The sequence below is a fragment of the Stegodyphus dumicola genome, chromosome 3, assembly GCF_044657685.1.
Source record: "Stegodyphus dumicola isolate Sdum_Otavi_A_Nest chromosome 3, ASM4465768v1".
NCBI classification, from domain to species: Eukaryota; Metazoa; Arthropoda; class Arachnida; order Araneae; family Eresidae; genus Stegodyphus; species Stegodyphus dumicola.
In genome coordinates this window covers 277,408,545-277,416,839 of record NC_140770.1, presented here as the reverse complement: position 1 = coordinate 277,416,839, position 8,295 = coordinate 277,408,545, and positions in this window count along the sequence as shown.

Here is an 8,295-nt window from a genome sequence, read left to right as displayed (position 1 = left end):
ATAATAAAACAAATTATAAATTTGGGCTTCCAGATGCCCATATTCGGGTAGAGAATTACGTTTTTCGAAATTGGATGGATCTAGGTACCGCTATTTTATCACAATGCGAGAAACATTGGTCTAAGAACTAACCACTGGTCTAAGGTACTTTTAAGCTCTTAATAGTTTCCTCCAAGATAGATTCGTCGATTTGAAAAGTGCCGTCAGGCTATTTAGCAACGAAACACATTGGTCGGGGTGAAATATGGTATGGATCGTTACTCGTAAATAGTATATATTTTAAATCGTAAATAGTATGTATTTTTACTCCCTTCTACGAGGAAGGAATTATTCTTTCTAAGGAAGCATTGTAATCACGAAAAATTGCGGGTACCATATTTCAACGAAAATATCCATTTTGATCGCTACCGAATGCAATTTAACAATGTTTTGGCGTGACATCTGTGCGTAAGGACAGAATAAAGGACTTTTTTCTCCCAAGCGAATTATAAAACTGATTTAAAATGGATTCAAAAGAGATTTATTCCTGGCGTCTGTACGTACGTACATATGTCTCGCATAACTTATAAACGATTAGCCTCAGGACGTTGAAATGTTGTATGTGGGACTACTGTAACATGTAGATGTGCACTTCCCTTTTTGGTCGCAATCGGCCGCACCCAAATGTATATAAATATATGTATATATCCACTCTGTTACTCGGCTCAGTGAGTTCAGTTTCTTTATTCTTATATGTTTGTAAATTGTGTACTTTTTGCTTTAAAAGTGATTGAATTATGTTGTTCTTATCTTCCGGTTAAGGGTTTTTATGGTAGTTCGGTCCGAGGTTCGAATCCCGCGAACGGGCTGGCTGCATGGGTGTTTTCGTGGTTTTCTCCATGTGTAACGTGTATACAAGCCAGTTTCCCTTAGAAAGTCCTCCACGAAGGCATCCCTCCCCTTGGGCAGATAGCCCTAGTGTGCTTTGCCATAATTAAATACACCAACACCAAGGGTTTTTATGCCTTTATTTAACCCACATATTACGATTGTAAAATTATCGACAATTGAAAAGTTGTTTAAGTGCGGCTAAGCCTAATTATTTTTTTACTATAGCAGCCATGTTTGTTTACATTTGAAACTTAGCAGAATAGTGGATTTTTTGCCGATCTAGAGAACATAAGCTTCGTAAACAACAAAGTAACATCTTCTTTTATCATTGCGAATTAAATTATGCTTAATCCATTTTGGAATTATTATTGAAGGTATTAAATTATTCCATATATTGACTGAGTATAGCGTCCACAGCAAATTAGTTTTGTTTTACGCCTTCACTGTCTTTTTGCTGAGTGAGACCAAAAGTAAACTTTCAGTTTTGTGAACCGAAAAATCTGCCTTGTTGCCCGCTGGGCCGAATTGCTTGTTTTTGCGTAGAAACTGTAATTTCAATTGTTTAAAAAAAAGTTTTAAATGTATTAGGTGTTTTATGTTTTTCTATATCTTTCAATTTTTAATATAGGTATTTTGAGTTTTTATGTATTTTTGCCTTGTGAGAGTGAGAACTGAATTAATTGAATGAGAAATGTCTCAAATGAAATTGGAGGAAATAAGTTTAAATGAAATGCAGGAAAACATGCGTATAATTTAATATTCCGTACAAGGAAGTCTTGTGGTGTATACATCAGATTATTTTAGAACATAAATACTTACGGAACGTACTAAAATTATGCAAATACCCTTTGTAGGCACAGGAATGACACAAGCATATTAAGAGTTAGATTTTTGTAATTTAAAAAAAAAATGAATTTACAAACCTAAAGATGCCAAAATATGCATATTCGCATCATTTAAAACATTTTTGTAATTAGAAATATGCGTTTTATAACTTCTAATTTTTGTACATGTATGCGCCAATGCTTGCGAAAATACAAGTTACAGATGCACTTTGGTGGCCACGTTGCGTTCTTTTCATTAATCAATATACTCTTCGTATACTTTAAATTAATCAAAACTCTGTTCACCACAAACAGATTCTTCTTATCTGATATTAACGACCCCTATGAGATTATTACAGACAATAAAATAATATATCACGAGTGTATTGTTAAGATTTAGCCCATCTTTCATCCGAGCCATTCTTCTTCAGAATTCAGACGCCGTCTCCACCGTAACGGAGGTATTAAAATTCAACAAAAAGATAACTTGTTTCAGAAGCAAGACGAAGACAATGTACTACCAAAGCGATCAAATCAATCATATCAGTGTCTTCATCTTCCACGTAGCCAATCGCTCGTGCTTGAATCTCCGTTTCGGTCCATTTACTGACAAGTCATCACCACATTACGTGAGTGCCCTCATTGTTGCATTTTGTAGGGAGGGATGGGGATTTGATGGCGAAAGAATACCTGCAGACGTATTTCCGTCAGAATTCTGTACAGTTTTAACAATTTTATATCTCAGTAGACATGCAAAATCAGTTTTCTTTTATTGGATGAAAGGAAATTACTTTAATCAGCATTTCTGATATATCCTTTTGTCGCCAACTTAGAGCACATATTTAATGATGTAAATTGTCGGTTTGTTGACACCTGAAAGAAAAGAGTTCTTAAAAAAAATCCCAAAAGGGGCTATTAGCCTCGAAATGGCGTTGGTCACTATAAACGCCGTATTACTTTTCAAATGGCCGCCACCAAATATTGTCGTCCAGATTTATTTTTAAAGAAACTAAATAATGAGGAATCTGCATGTATACATGCATGTTCCTTGTACTGCAGAAAAAAAAGACGGTGCCTAGAGGCATCAAATTTTGAATAACGTAGTCCTCCACCGAACATGGGCAACTGGATTCCCGAATTTTGTAATTTCGAATTTGTTTTATTATTTTTTCATACTTTGCTAAACTTTAACGAATCTTTGATTAACAAACTCGACGATTTGAAAGCGAGCAGTGGCAACACTGTTCGAAATAAAACATTTTTATCTCTAAGGCGCGACGCTTTTGTCATTCCGAAAGCGTAAGATCCCTCACATTTAATAAACAAAGCAATGTGTTGCCACGCCAGAAATAAAATACTTTTATCTTCCCCGCGCCAGCCTGTTCCTATTCATTGTTATTGAGCAATAATAAACTAAGCGATTTAAAAAAAAATGTTTTAACTGTATTAACTCTATTTTCCTACTTTTTAATGTGGACGATTTAAATAAACATGTATTAAAATTATGAGATGTCTAATTAGAAACATTCAATATTTCTATGAAGCGGCATAAGCTGGACTCATTGAAATCATTATTTACTTTTTCTCTTTTATGAAAAGTATTTTAGGCGGTTGGCACCGCTAGCGGTCAGATTTAAAGGAACAATGCAAGGAATATTAAAATAATGTATGACAACGTCTAAAACACTTTATTGGGAATTTTAAAGATATCCTCTTACCTTAAATATTTTGTGATTTTGCTAATGAATTGAATTTTATGTGGCATAAGCGCGAAGAACGTGATATTTGAGCTAACACATAAAAAGTTAAAAATAAAAATTAAAAAAAAAATAAATAAAAAAAAACAAAATCTGAAATGTTTCAGATTTTAAATTACGTCCAAAGGGGCGTTTTTTAACATTTTGTGTGTTACCTTTCTTTATTAAATATCATGTTCCTCGCACTTAAACCATAAGATCCAGTGCAACAGCAATATCGCAAAATAGTTTTAAAACGAGCATATCTTTAGAATTTCCGATACAGAGACTCACGCGCTGGAGATAAAAATGTTTTTTCTGCACAACGTTGCCATTGCTCGCTTTGAAATCCTTGAGTTTGTTAATCAAAAATTCGTCAAAGTTTTAAAAAATAGGAAATCGATCATAAAACAAATTTCAAATTTCAAATTTGGTCTTCCACATACTCATATTCGTTGGAGGATTACGTTATTCAAAATTCGATGACTCTATGTACCGTTGTTTTATCACAATACGAGAAATATACATACATTTATGCAGATTTTTCATTATTGAATTTCTTCAAATATAATGCAGGACTCTAACATTTTGTGGCAACAGTTTGAAAAGTGAACCGACATTTATGAGTCCGACGCAAAATGCCAAAACGAAACTAATAGTCCTTCGGGATTCAAATCCCTTTGGACTAAAAAATGCAAAAACATCTCTTATTCCCAATGCTTTTAAGCAGTTTTTCTTCGTAAACTTTCCAACCGACCAGGCCGTATGTATATATTCAGAAACATTTTTAGTAATACTTATAAGCAAGAATTGCGTGCGTACGAGTTCGTAATGAAGTCAATGCACGACGATGATAGCTTGATAGAATTTATTTTTCCAAATGAAATCTTTACATTTCTGAAACTTTCCACAAAAGTATCCTACAGCTTTTCTCACTTTCTATTTCTCAAAATTACTGGAAGACATACACGATTAAAGGGCGGGATACGGTTACAGCTACATATAGGGATCAATAACAAAAAATCTGAAAGTTTTCAGATTTTAATTTATGTCAAAAAGAGCGTTTTTTTAACATTTTGTGTGTTACCTTTATTTAATAAATATCATGTTCTTCGCACTTAAACCTAAAATTCAGTTCAACAGAAATATCCCAAAATAATTCAAAAATTGAGCCCATCTTTAGAATTTCCGATACACAGTCTCGCGCGCTGGAGATAATTTTTTTTTTCGTACAGTGTCGCCATTGCTCGCTTTGAAGTCTTTCAGATTTTTTTTAAATAAAAATTTAGCTGAAGTGTTGTAAGGATTATGTTAATTTTATTAAAGTTCTTTTCCTGTCAAATTCTTAACTTTCTACTTCCGGTCAGAACGTAGTTTTGGAATCTTTCTGAATACTTAATGAGGAGCGGTATTTAAACCGCGAAGTCTACTTACAGAGTCAGAAACTCTGATTCTCTCTAACGTTACGCGCGTCTGCCCTTTGGCTACTCTCTCTCTGAAAGCTGTTATTACGCTCGGCCGTACTCAGGCTCTTAATGCTTGAAGCTTCATAGTCAAATAAAGTTAAGGGGCCAACTCGATTAGAATCTCGATAGCTTCGAGTATATTTCTTTAGATAATCTTAGTTTTAGTTTTAGTCTCTTAAGTTTCAGCCGAAGTTTCGGCTTTCATTGTACACTCCAAGACGGAGTTTCGTTAAATCTTATTAAATAAAGAGTTAGTTACCGTTCTGGCCGAAAGAATATATTTAATAATAGATATTTCTATGAAGCGGCATAAGCTGGACTCATTGAAATCATTATTTACTTTTTCTCTTTTATGAAAAGTATTTTAGGCGGTTGGCACCGCTAGCGGTCAGATTTAAAGGTTTGAAGTTAAGAATTTGACAGGAAAGGAACTTAAAATTTAACTGTTAATAAAATTAACATAATCCTTACATAGTTATAAAATATGAAATCGATAATAAAACAAATTTTAGGTCTTCCAGATGCTCATATTCTATGGAAGATTACGTTATTCAAAACTGGATGGCTCTAGGTACCTTTGTTTTATCACAATGCGAGAAACATACATACATTCATGCAGATTCTTCATAATTTAATTTCTTTAAATATAATTCAGGGGGATAATATTTGGAGGCAACGATTTGGAAAGTGATACGCCGTTCAAAGTTTTCAACGCAAAATGACAAAACAAAATTAACAGTCCTTCAGGGCAAATTTCCCCTTTGGACTGGAAATTCGGATTATTATTGCACCATTTTTAAGCATGTTCCCGTGAAACGAACAAGTTATTTTACTTTTGCATACTTTTTAAATGCATTTTGCATTCGTTCATTTGAATGTGCTAAAAATGGATATAATGCCTAATGATTTTTCTGAGTTAACTGATTAAATTTTTAAGAATTTTTTATAGTTGTACAGACACTATATCTTTATATAATGGCGCATTTTTGTGCTTTTGATATTTCGTTGAATTTGAAATCATATGAAAATTTCGACTCGTCACTTTTCATTGCCTCAATTCAAATTATAATGATTATGTACGCAGTACTATTGAACAGTCTAACTACATCGTATAATAGGACTAAATTTTAGATTCAGAATGTGAAACGTATATTTCAGAATTTTAAAGCCTCTACGATACTCTTGTTATTAATCAAAATTAAATTTTACTACCCTGATTAAGTTTGCTTAAAATGCTATCTATATTAATGTACATGTATGTGGCCAGCGCATTCATGTTTTAAATAGCAATGGACTTTCTGTTATTCGAATAAATTGAAAAAGTCTGTCGTACGAAATTTTGCAATTCAGTAAATTAAAAAATAATTAATCGCAAAGTATTCAAATACATTTGTAGCAATAATAAATAAAAAAGTAAGCCAACATTTTCACCTTTAAAAAGTTAAAAAAAACATAACGTTCACGAGTTTTTGCCGACGCATGGGGTTCAACCACCGCCAACTAGAAGAACATGGCTTGCCTTTTGTCGAATGGAAAGAGAGTGACAGCGCGCGACGGCGCGCTTTTACTCTGCATCAGATAAAAGAATGTCAGGAACAACAAAAGGAAAAAATGAAGAATCAAGATCGCAGAATGGGATATTTCACTTAGCCGCCATCAGTCGGCGAAGAAAGATGAAGTGAATGAAAATAGACCAGCAATGTGAAAAAAAGTTGGATCAGTAAGGTAGTAGGTACTTCAAATAATTAAATGTTAGGTTAGAATATCCTAAGGATATTTGTGTTTTGCTCTAGGAAAAGGTGAGCATCGCAAAGAGCTGATACAGTTGTTTGGATGTAATAGTACAGAAAGGAAAAATTTGTTGCAAGGTTTTTGATATAATTTTGTACAGTATCAATTCCAAGATCTCTGTGAATATATGAATTTGGGATGAACCAGGGTGCATTAATAATTTTACGAAGGGTTTTATTTTGAATAACTTGGATCTTTTTTATATGGTTTTTAGCGGCGTGTCCCCATACCGGACTGGCGTAAAGTAAAGTAGGTCTAAGGATAGACTTGTATAAAATAAGCCTATTGTTGATAGTCAGATTGCTATGTCTGCCGCCGAGAGGACGCATGGTAGCTATTGAGATATTCAATTTCTTGACAGTTTCGTGTAAATGATGCCGAAAAGTGAGTTTTTTTGTCAAGCGTGACTCCGAGATACTTCACTTGATCTGTCCACTGAATTTCGTCGTCAAAGAAGATGGGATTGGGCGGAAGGAAGTTTGTTTGTCCTTTTCTGAAAATAATGGCTTTGGTTTTGTCAGTGTTAACGGCAATTCTCCACAGCGTCATCTAGTTTACAAGAAGTTCCAATGGTTAGCTGCAGAGTGACGTCTCGGAAGGCATCCGAGTCTTCCGTGACTTTGCTTCAAGTTTGAATAAGCGCGTCGTTAAATGTTTAGATTCGCTTGTTTTAAATAATGCACAGAATTTGATTTTCAAAGACTTAAGGATAAACGTAGGTCGTTAATTCAGTTATAGTTCAGATTGATAGCTTCAGAGGTATTATTTTAACAAATATTACCTCTGAATACCACTTTATTCTGGAAACACCTAATAGGTGGGCCACCGTTAACTTCCTTGATGGGACAGAAAATTACAGCCATGCCTTCTCCGGGATTCGAACTCAGGCCCTTCCGCAACAATCACTTCCTCTGGAAGGCAATCTATAAGATTGAAAAAAATAGAAAAAATATCCTTAAGAATGGCGTTTATTGCTTTTCAGTCGCTTGTTTTGATAATCTACATCTGGCAGATAAAATATGAATGCTAAATATTTTGAATAGCAACAAGCTGGCGCGTGGAAGATAAAACTATTTAATTTTAGGCAGTGGCAACACATTGCTTTTAAAGTAACTACATGCTTAAGTCGAAAAGTGTAGAAACAGGCTATCTATGTAGAAAGAGCTACCCCTACCGAATTAAAGTACTCTTCGAATGTTTAGGCAAAATAAATGAATAGCTTTTAAGTTTTTTTTTTTTTTTTTTTTTGCTCTGTTTAAGTCTGAGGACAAGAGCTAAATAAGCAATACAAAAAGAGCGACTATATGATGCTAAAAAAACTATATACATAAATGTTTCAAGTATTGATTACGGTGAAATGATATTTTGGTAGAGGTAATGGCATTTATCCCCCCTACATACGTTATCCGAATGAAGGACACAGAAAGAATTGCAGCCATTTTTCAACTAGTTTTAAGAGGGACAGCTTTGCATCGCCACAGGTCAGTTTTTGTTTCTTTTGTTACAACTTTTTCTTGGTCTTAGCAAGACCCACTTAGTTTGTTCTTTTCTTAATTTTTGTTTTATTTTATTTTAATTACAGTTTTTCATTACAGATTTCTAAAATCT